This window comes from Phasianus colchicus, chromosome 15 (genome assembly GCF_987193195.1).
Source record: "Phasianus colchicus chromosome 15, bPhaCol1.hap1.1, whole genome shotgun sequence".
Classification (NCBI taxonomy): domain Eukaryota; kingdom Metazoa; phylum Chordata; class Aves; order Galliformes; family Phasianidae; genus Phasianus; species Phasianus colchicus.
The window spans coordinates 10,205,025-10,216,129 of NC_143450.1; the positions used below are offsets into that span (position 1 = coordinate 10,205,025).

At 39.2% G+C, this 11,105-nt stretch overlaps 1 long non-coding RNA gene across 2 annotated transcripts; it reads left to right on the top strand.

Annotated features, from left to right (window-relative positions):
- Positions 1 to 5,412: 5,412 nt before the first annotated feature.
- LOC149915905 (uncharacterized) lies at positions 5,413 to 6,925 on the top strand. Of its 2 annotated transcripts, none has more exons than XR_016471249.1 (3): positions 5,413 to 5,827; positions 5,915 to 6,044; positions 6,835 to 6,925. It is a non-coding gene; the product is annotated as an uncharacterized LOC149915905 (long non-coding RNA). The 2 variants fall into 2 exon arrangements; XR_016471250.1 differs by having other exon boundaries at positions 5,413 to 5,823.
- The last annotated feature ends 4,180 nt before the right edge of the window (positions 6,926 to 11,105 follow it).

Sequence of the window (11,105 nt, forward strand, 5' to 3'; positions counted from 1 at the left end):
AGCTCTTGTTCTGACATTTTATCTTTACCTCAGTATGTGGGAATTTTTGACAGATGTCTGCTGTAGTGCTGCAGCCGCCACCAGGAAAAAAAAAAAAAGAAAGAAAGAAAGAAAGATTTTACCGATGTCATTTACCTGGACTTGAGCAAGGCCTTTGGCATGGTCCCCCACCACATCCTTATCTCCAAATTGGAGGGACGTGGATTTGATGGATGGACCACTCGATGGATAAGAAACTGGTTGAAAGGCCGCAGACAGAGGGTGGTCATCAATGGCTCCATGTCCAGATGGAGGCCGGTAACGAGCGGCGTCCCCCAGGGATCTGTCTTGGGACCGGTGCTCTTTAACATCTTTATCAATGACGTCGATGACGGAATTGAGTGCACCCTCAGCAAGATTGCTGATGACACCAAGCTGAGTGGTGTGGTCGACACGGTTGAAGGAAGGGATGCCATTCAGAGGGACCACGAGAGGCTGGAAAGGTGGGCCCGGCTGGACCTGATGCGGTTCAACACGGCAAAGTGCAGAGTTTTGCACTTGGGCCGGAGGAATCCCAGGCATCCATACAGACGGAAGGAGCGGTCCTTGAGAGCAGCCCTGTGGAGAAGGACTGGAACAGGCTGCCCAGAGAGGCTGTGGATGCCCCGTCCCTGGAAGTGTTCAAGGCCAGATTGGATGGGGCCCAGGGCAGCCTGGTCTAGCATTAAATGAGGAGGATGGTGGCCCTGCATGTGGCAGAGCAATTGGAGATTCATGATCCTGGAGGTCCCTTCCAACCCTGGCCATTCTGTGATTCTGTGAAAAGAAAAGAAAAAAAAAAAAAAAGCACTTTTAAAAGCAAGAACATTCTGCATTCAGGTGTTGAGACAAACATTAGCACTGCCAGAGAGCTTTCCCAAGATAGGAATTTCTATTCCTGTTCATCAACTGGTAAAAAATTAGGGAAATACAGCTCTTGTTGCAAAGTATCTCAGACTTAAAGCTCCCCCTATATTCACACATTCATAGATGTCAATATCTCTGGTATACATCAGGGACTTGCTCAAGTACCAGTTGAATTCTACACAGTGATCTCAGCCAAAGATCTGTCGCCATCAGCAATACTAAGATGTCACAGGAAAAGGACAGGAAATCCCACATAGCTCAATGCATTTTCATAATAAAATTATTGTTCCCTTTAGAGATACCAGCTTGTTAACCATTATAGTGAAAAAGGCAAAGTGCCACAGTGAATTTAAATAACATCAAACTTAAGCAGGACAGTAAGGAAGATCCAGCAACCTGCATGGAAATTAAGGTCTTCCCTCATTAACATAAAGCTCATTAACATAAAGCCAATATTTAGCTGTGTGCCTCCCATACCTGTGCCTTTATAGATAAAGGATAAGGCTGATTCATGTTGGTCAGCTAACCCATCAGGACGTGCATCTGGGATTATTCAACACTGTGGGTCAGGAAGGTGTGCAAGTAGTGTCTCTTCTCTGTCAGTGGAGTAGATACACAGCCCAAAGGCAACACTATGCAATGCCCAACTAATTTGTCTTAAACACATCATTAGACTCCCACACTTTAAGTTCAGTCCTGGCTTTTCATCAGTGGTACCTGGATTGCTCAAATCTTATTTAAAGACATATATTTAAAAGGAAAAAACAGATCAAGCAGTTTTTCATTTCAGGTTTGCTTCAACTCATTGGTCTCACTGGTGAGCCAGAGATATCCCCTTTCAAAGAGGAGCAAGACTGCTTCATTTATGCTTGCCCTTTTCGTATGCCTTCCCTTAGGTATCTGCTGTCAGGGACAGGATGCTGAGCTAAAGAGCTCCTTGGCCTGACCCTGTGTAGTTGACCTTTCTTAAGCCTGTTTATTACTTCACCTCTTTGCTGACCTCAGCTGGGGGTAAGTGGATCTTGTAGTAGGTTGACAGAAGTTCCTGCATAGGTGCCAAGAAGTCTAAGAAAAGAAGATAGGTGTGTTAATTTATTTTTGATACTTTTGGGTGGAGCCCTCCTACTCATGGCAAGCTGCCATTGGATCACAAACATAACTATACTCTTGCTTAAGAGCCTCCTTTCCCCTCCCCCAGGTTTGGCTTGATATGATTCCCACTGCACATGTCTTTGAAAATGTTCAAACTGTCATTGGTAGATGGAAAAGTAGATGCACAGCGTGTGACCTCTTTGTGAAGAAACTGTCTCTTCTCTACAACACACACTCAGATCTTGTTATTATTCTCTTTGGTGGTGCGTTTTTGTTTCTTTTTTTGGAAGTCATCCCTACAGACCATGTGATTAAATGTCTGATGTTTAAAGCTTCCATGAGCCTTTAAAGTCCTGTTTTGCAATTTGGGCTTTAGGCCTGGGAGGTCCACAGTTCAAATCTCAGCACATTCCTCACTGCTGTTTTTAATTATGATTTGATATGGACATTATTGCTGCAGGGATCTCTCTCACACTTCAGAACACACAGTTTACTAGAAGTCAAGAGACGCCAATCAAATTGGGTCCTAGTTCAAAAGAACAAGGCCTGTAGCGGCTTCATTTTCTGCCTGCTGAAGTATTTGGTTGATGTTTAGATGTGACATACCTAGAGGAGGAAAAATGGAAAAAAAAAAAATAAGGGTCAATCTAAAAACAAAAGCTTCTCAGTGGGGTGAGATATGCTTAGTCCTGGATCACCTAGGGAAGCTTTTTACAAATGCAGTAGTCTGCCTCTCCTTGTCTCTCTCTCATATAACTGTAATATAAGACTGCGTTATTGCACCTTCCTTTCTACAAGGCCTGCAGATTGAAAAAGGAGCTAGCAAAATAATGGAAGAGAAAATAAGCTGCTTTGTTTAAATTTTGTGAGATTAATCAATTCTTAGTTTGATATATTCTCAGATCATTTCCCCAGCTCTGAAAATAAATTTGGTAGTCTGAGGCTTGCTTTGAGCAATATCTCTCCAGAAGCTGATAAATGAAGCAGAGGTACTAAAAGAGCAGAGCTCTCAACAGACAAGTGACCAGCTCCAAACTCAAGGCTTACATCAGGCCTGCTAAGCCTTAATTCTGGCTGGTTTGCAGTTATTTTCCTAAATCTCAAGATGGTATACACATCTCCTTCCAAGTACTCTCTGATTTGAATACATAATGCTGAACAAGTGGAAAAGGTGTCTTGATTTTACACCCTCTTTTCTGCTTAGTTTTGGTTTTCTTGGGAGTGGTTCTGAGACATCCCAGCTGAGAAAGAAAGTCCTTTTCACCAACGCATGCTGTCGGGTTGCTGATGACTTTGGCTGCAAGGCAGCTTTGATCAGGACCTCTACACTGGGTTAGTATAACCACAGACACTTTAGTAAAACTGCTTTTTATTATGTAAACTATACCCATGGCTGCCCTGAATTAAAACAATTTTCAGATGGGAGTCTTTCCATGAAGGGACCATTTCATTTCACTGTGCTTCTTTTCTGGTTTCCTGCATTAAAAAAGAGGGAGCCTGTACCATGGAAATTGCTTCAAATATTGCGTATTCATTTTATGATCTGCTACTAGATCATGCTGGATCAGCATATTTTGCATCCATCAGGAAACAAGATTTTTATTTGTCAAGATTTCATTTAATTTTGCAGCTAGAAATAACAAGGGGAGAAAAGGGACAAAATCTCTATTTTATAGTGGCCTGTCTTCAAATACACAGTGATCTTCAGGAGTTGGTTTTGTAAGATGAAAAAATGAGAATGTAACCTGTTTCTAACACTGATGTTATGAAGAGAAAGTACTCAGGATAGGCAGACAGCGAGCACAGTGAAGGGGTAGTTAGACTAGACCGTTCTGATTTTATTTAGTGTTAAGGTCAACTGGCCAGACAGTGGAAGAAACATTTTAGAATCATTAGACAAACAGCATATAAATAGCTGGATTTGCATGCTGTGGGATTACTCATTGCAATTTAAACAATACTTTTGCTTTCAGTAGTCTTCACCTCTATGTTCATTTTAAGGGAAAGTGAAGCATTAGAAAAATCTGGTAAAAAAAAAAAAAAATTGGAAAAACTGTCAGGGATGTCAAAATGCCAATCTGGCCTCTTTCTTTACAAAAAGTATTTCAAAATCTGTTTTGGAGCTTTCAGGCCTAGAAGATTGTTCTCATATTTGTTTATTTGGTCTTCATGTTTAGCATTCTAATTGAGGATGATGTGGGTTTTTTATCGTGGCATGGCATTTAAATTATTAGAAACATTCTGTTTTCTCCTTGAGGATGGAAAGGTAAGATTTAGGTCCCAGCTTTCTGAGGTTCCTGTAACACCTATGTAATCTTATTCTTTATCATATTACTGTTTTAAGAAGGCATGGAGTAGCTGTCATTTGCTTCACTTCTTTTTTTATGGCATTTATTTCTGTTGCTATGTAATTAACAGCTACTTTACCATCATAATCCAGAAACAGACCTGGAAGTACTCAGGACTGTGAGCTGCATAAACGTGATAATTCTGCTTTACAGGGAGTCATCTATGTGTAAATATATACACACAGCTGACTGCAAATTTGGGGACCTGAGACACAAGGAAGTTTTCTTACTTGCATTCTTCAGAAATTTTAGCAATGATGGATCATCATCTTAAATGGTCTTTCAGTGTGCATTCTAACATGACAAACTCTTTATTTGAAAGTTAGACTGAACTGTAGCCTAAGACTCTGAAAACTGCACACAGAGTCATGTTATCATGTTTTGCCAGTAGCTGAAACACTAACAGGCGGGCACATGCTATCCCAGGAAGTCTCTGTCTGGAATGAGATCACCTGCCATACACACAGATTTTTTTTTGCTGAGATTCTCCACTCTCCTCACCTAGACTGTGCACTGCAATTGTTCCAGCTTTATAAGGCTAATCTTAATAGCCCTTCCAGCAACCTCAACAGAAAAATAAGAACAAAAGGGAGATACCTGACTTCAGTTAATTCCATTTTCTCTTCTAGTTTCTTATCCTCCTGTTCTAAGTTATGATGTGAGCCATGATACAAACACATTCTATCAAGGTATCTGTGATCAGAATCATAAGAATACTGTCATACTTTGCCAGTTTGCCAGCAAGATTTGCCAGACTTTCCAGGCTTCCAGCCTCAGATATCATCATATTAGCAAAGAGGAAATATCAGACATTGGAGAAATGTACTTACAGGAATTCGACTATCCTTGTTTCTCAGCCAGCTTGTTGTTTTTATGAATGCTGATCTAGTTGCACCGAGCTACTAAAGCAAGTAATGGGCTGGGCATGCCATGACTTCCCAAAGCCACATGGTTACAGTTTTACTTCCCCACATACCTTGAACATTTCTAACAGTTCCAGCCAAAGTATGGGGTTTTGTGATGTCACTAAGGCTGTGTTTCTTGCTGTTCTTTCTGTAACTAAAGCTTCTGAGGGATTTTTAGGGTCATTTATTTGTTTTTAAGGAAAATGTAATTTGCAGGTTAAGAAAGAGTGCAGGGGGTCAGGTCTCCTGGGTGTATTCTCAGCTCAGTTACCAACTTCTCCATGAGTATGAGTGCGATAGGAATTGTATTTAATGACTGTATATAGAGTCCTTTGAGATCTTGGATGAAGCAGGTTATTGATATGCAAAATATTCTTTTGAAGAAGAATATTTCCTCATACTTTCAGACATGAGTAAGAAAAACATGAGAGAAGATGATGAAATTCTGGTCCTGTACTGCCAGCTCCAAATGCTTTTCAAGCTGTGCTGGTAAAATTTCACACTCCTCTTATGGCCATCCCTAGGAGACCAAGCAGCACAGAAGCAGCATGTGCAGCTTTCTGTCCCACTCAGGAGTCATAGATCTCAACATAGTTGGTATTTCCACCCATCACCCTTTCCTCACTATTAATTAGATTGTAAATCCACCGCACGTAACTCAGGACAGAATCTCTGTGTCAACAGAACACCTTTGCACAACACCAGAAAATCATTTCCAAGGCCATTGATGTCAAGATGGGGAAACAGAAACCTAAAGAGATGTTCATGGTCATAGTTGGATGTGTGCACCAGATGGAAGGGCTGACAAGAAGAGGTATTGATGCTACTATGCCATTACAAGCAGTGAGCCTACTGAGAGCAGATGAAGCACACCATAAGCAGTGAATGTCAATCTGCTGCTTCTTTTTTTAGTCATATTTTCTCAAAATCCATCAAAATTCCTCTTTCTCTTAGGGTGACTGCTGGCAGTGCTACTCCCTTTTGACGCTATACTAGCATCTATTTTAACACATCAATGATGTGCTAGAAAAGATATGCCATGCAGGCCTGCTCCCTGCATTTTTTTCCAGTCATAAAAGATGTTACATATTCTCAGAAAATTAAATAAGTGTGATCCTTTCCTGCAGAAGACTTTAAAAAATTTACAAGCCTGCTGTGGCTTTCATCCCATGTCCTAGTGCTTATGCAGGTCTGGTGTACAACTTAAAACAGCAGAAGGAAAAAAATGTATCACTGGAGGACAAATGACAGTATTAGAACCTAGGGAAATATCCAGTTCTAGGTGAAAAAAACCCAAACAACTGAAGCATGAAATGAAGCAAAATAACACAGCTGATTTTTATAAATTTGTTTATATATACTGTATGTATACTAAAGAAAAGGTTTCCTGGAATTGTGGGATAAATCCATGGTAGTTTATTTGACTCAGAGCTATAGTGCTGGCCTAGTCACAGTAGGCATGTGTTTTCCATACATGAGCTCTTTTTATGATTAAATGTATTGAACATATGTAAAAGGAGTGTGGCAACATGAAGCATCTGAAGTTCAAATTATTAAGTAAGTGGTTGCTGGACAGGAATTCACTTTTACCCAATGTGTTTTAGGTGAGGACAGGAGGAAACAAAGCCATCCAGAGATATGACTGATGAGAACCCAGGGCCATCGTGTAAAGAACAGAAGTTTGCAGCTAAGAAGAAAAAAAAAGGATCTGAAATAATTACAATTTTTTAATTTCTCCTTTTTCATAGGTCTTTTTATTTTTTTTTATGAACTCCATTTTTCCACATTCACATTTATAAAAGCATTATGATACCATTCATTCGTAGGAAATCCCATTTAGTCTGTCTGTATTGTGCTGTCTAAAAATTCCTAGGTGACAACAACAAGATTTACAACAAAATGTTGACAACAAAAATGTTGCCTGAGAAAGAAGTAGAACCTTGCAAAGGCCCTCATACACTGTAATATGTTAGATATATTCTATTTCAACTTGGGTTTTTTTGACAGTTGTCACATGAGCTGCTTAACACCTTTACCACAAAGCAGGGATTAACCTGTAGTCAAGGAGATGCAGAAGGTTTCTAAGCCTCCCAATGCAGAAAAATAAAAAGCCAAGCAATCTACCACTGTCATACTTCACCTTTGTGTGATTTTATAAATGCAGGCAAGGGGGAAAGAATTACACTTTGCCCCCAGGTTCAGACTGATTGGTAAGAATCTCAGACACTTTAAGTAGGCGCCACAAATTGTGTAAGCTCTGACCTGCTGGCTCACTGCCTAGTTCACATGACAGAGATATCTGATGGTTTTGGCAAGGCAGATTGAGGTGGAAAGGTGCCTAGAAACCAGTAGAAACAGAGCAACCATCCTATGGGTTTTGAAAGGGAGACAAACAGATATGTAGGATGCTGTTCTGCACTCTCTAGGGAAGAGGGAAGGAGTATGTTTTTTTATTGTAATAAATACAATTGACACCTTTCCTACAGTACAGATGGGAAACAAAAGGAATACACAAATATACTGAAGCCAGAGGGCCTCTTCGATCCTCTGGGCAGTTTTAAATTAGTGTAATGACTTTGAGTATGTACCTAACCTAAAACAAAGTGACTCTACTCTTACTATACAGTTGCTTAAATTGTGCAACATCTTGTCTCCAAGATTTTGGAGTCTGCAAAGCTTAACAGAGTATCACACGGAAAACCATTGCTTCTCTGCTGTGCCTTTCTGATTTTGCTTGTTTTGGAACATCAGGTTGTCCAGAAGTAAGGAAGAGGCAGGCATACTTGGTGGCTGCTGGGTGTGATGCTGTCTCAGGGTACAGTGCAGTACGAAGTGAGAAAAAGCATCAGTTGTGTGCTGGGGCACTACTCATAAAATTGCTGCTCCCAAAGAATCTTCTACCTTTTTTCTGAGCCTCTCTCCCATGTCAGCTGTTCTCCAGATTGATCCTCAAAAAAGGAGTGTTATTGCAAATGCAAGGGTATGAGGAAGAAAGATCCCTGAAGAACTTGTTGTCTTCTGCTATGACAAACTCTACCACTCTCATGCTTGAGGACAGAGCAATAGAGAACAGAGAGGAAGAGAAACCCTTAAATCCAGAAAGGTGAAGGGAGAAAAAAAAAGGAAAAAAATGCCATGAACGCATTCCTCTTGCATGCCCTTTCTCAGCCTCTTCTTTTTGGCTCTCATGTTGATAACTTTGCACTGCTTTCTTCCAGATTTCTTCTCTGCTATGTTTCCTATGAGGCAATTGACTGGGGGTTTGGCTACTACTAGAAAATGAAAGACAGCAAGATAATTAGGAATCAGGATGTCAGAGAGAAAGAATTGTTTGCTGAGTGATATACTGATGAATAATTTTATATTAATGTTCTTGCACACACTGAGGTCATATTACTAACAAGAAGTTCATACCAAAGCAGTTCAGAAAGAAGCTTTGTTCTAATTATGTTTGGATAGGTACACACTACAACTGAGTAGCATCAAGCTATTTGTCATATGCTTGTCTGACTTCTACCACAAGAGTTTAGTTTAAAAATTCTGTTTCCTTCTGCCATATTTATTTAATTTATGGGTAAAATTTGTAAAATAGATCCATTAGAAAATGAATCCTTAAAGCATCTTACAAGATCTATAACAAAAAATATTCACCAATGGACTCCCCTCTGCTATTTGTATTTATTCTGCTGTGGTGCCTGAGGCCCCAGCTGAGATCAAGGCCCCAGTGGTGGCCAGTGTACAACTAGATAATGAGAGACAGGTTTCCTTCACTGCCCCACAATAACAAAAAGAAAAAAAAAAAAAAAGAAAATTGAATAGGCTGAGAAAAAATGGCTGAAGAAATAGATAGCAGAAAAGAGCCCACTTCTCCTATTTCTAAGTCAAGGACCTCATCAAGGAGACCGTTTAAGTATGTATCCAAATTACTATTGTGAGGTACCCATCGCGAAAGAGACTTAGATGATCCTGACACAGGAGCTCTGACAGCCACAGGGCACAGAATCAGCAAGTTCGTAAGTCACATCTTTCCTGTCAAATGTCTGAAATTTGAGTTTGTGAACAAAAATAGGTTCTCGCTTCTCTCAGCCTCTGATTCGTAGTGAAAGCTGGTCCCACTCCAAGTGAGACACTGTACATCAAAATTGTTGATCTTACCTGGTGTGGCAATACATTGCATCAGACGAGCAGAAAGGTAACCTCCAGACTATCTTCAAGGACTATGAGGTCTGCAAAGCTCATGTTACTAACAAGACATCATTACTAATTTTTTCCACTGCTTAGTTTTGATTTAGAAAATCATTTGTAGACAATGATAATTCATCTACTTAAGTTCTTAAATAGAAACCCACAAATTGTGCAATTGATTCTGTCATGCCTGAGACAACAAGGCTGCCTTAAGATTTATCTCAAAAGATTATAACGTATAATTGGCAAAATATCAATTCCTTATTATTCCTATTCACTGGGGGAAAAAAAAAAAAAAAAAAAAAAAAGCTATGTTAAATTGGAGTAAAGGTCAACCACGCACAACAGCAATTTAGTGTGATATCAATATTATTACGCATATTATATCACAAAAGCAAATCTGTTAAACTCCAAAAGGTCAAATTTAATATTCAATTTGCAGAAAATGAAAATATATATATTGCATAGAAATCCCATGTAGTTTCTGTAATTGCGCTCTGCTCACTTTCAGAAAAAAAAAAAAAATCATGTGACATATGCCATAAGTCATCATCAAATGTTGTTAACATTTGCTCTCAGTAGGACATTTGTACTGTCGCCTTTTACCAGGATAATCAGAGAAAGGAGTAGTCTTTCATGTGAGAGAAGACTCAAAGTGCTTTACTTCTATAATTAGAGTGAATCAAGCAAGATTTAAAGAGATTATAATTGTTCCTTACAAACATTGCAGTTTAAAGAGAGGGAAGAGTAAACATTGGAATAAAATAATAAAAAAGAATGGTAATAAATTGTCCATGAGTGAACTTAGTTGTTAGTGTTCCCAGCTGTCAATGAAGTCACATTCCGAAAGAAGCTTGTATTTGTAATATGAAAGCTGCAAGCTTAACTACCTTTAAGATAAAGATTGGTAAATTCATTGGATTAATTAAAGTATGGGGTTTTCTGTGACAGCAGTGACCTGAGCTAAATAACCTAGGAGATCTGTCTCCTTGTCCACAATATAACTAGTACCCACAGCTGTTTTGCAGGAGAGCAAAGCAAGAATTCTTCTTTATTAATAGCTGCCAAGGCTTCATAGCTTTTGAATTAGATGTTTTTTAAAAGAACATGGTCATTCAACTGCGTACAAATTAATACTTCATCACGACTGAGATCAATATGAAATGGCAGCCAGTCTGAGATGTGGAATTTGTGTGGCATTCCCTGGGGAATTCTCTGTGTTTGCTGTTTTGGCAGCTTCTACCACAGAAGGAACTTTCAGTTACTAAGAAAAACATGGGAAAAAAAATGACCATGAGGCCCATAAAATGGATTCAAATATAGCCCTTGTATAAGATTCCCATGAATTTTAATTTAATGGAGAATGTATATTTACTGTTTCAGGATGAGGAAAGTGAGATGCAGAAGGCAAAATGTATTGAAGAATCTATTCCTTCTTTATTTTAAGTTCCATAAGATCAAATATTTCCCTATAAGATTTTGGAAAATTCTGCCATCAAAAAGTGCAGCAGTTACAGAGAGAAAGATTTAACATAAGAAAATTAACAAACCTGTGCTCATATTTTTCATGGCATGGGCCTTTAAGTGCATTTGACATTCATGAAGAATAGAGACCCGAGCTTCCCATGTGACTTTTTAAAACAGCTTTCAATAAACAAAAATAGCCTTTTGCCTTCTAACTTTCTTACTG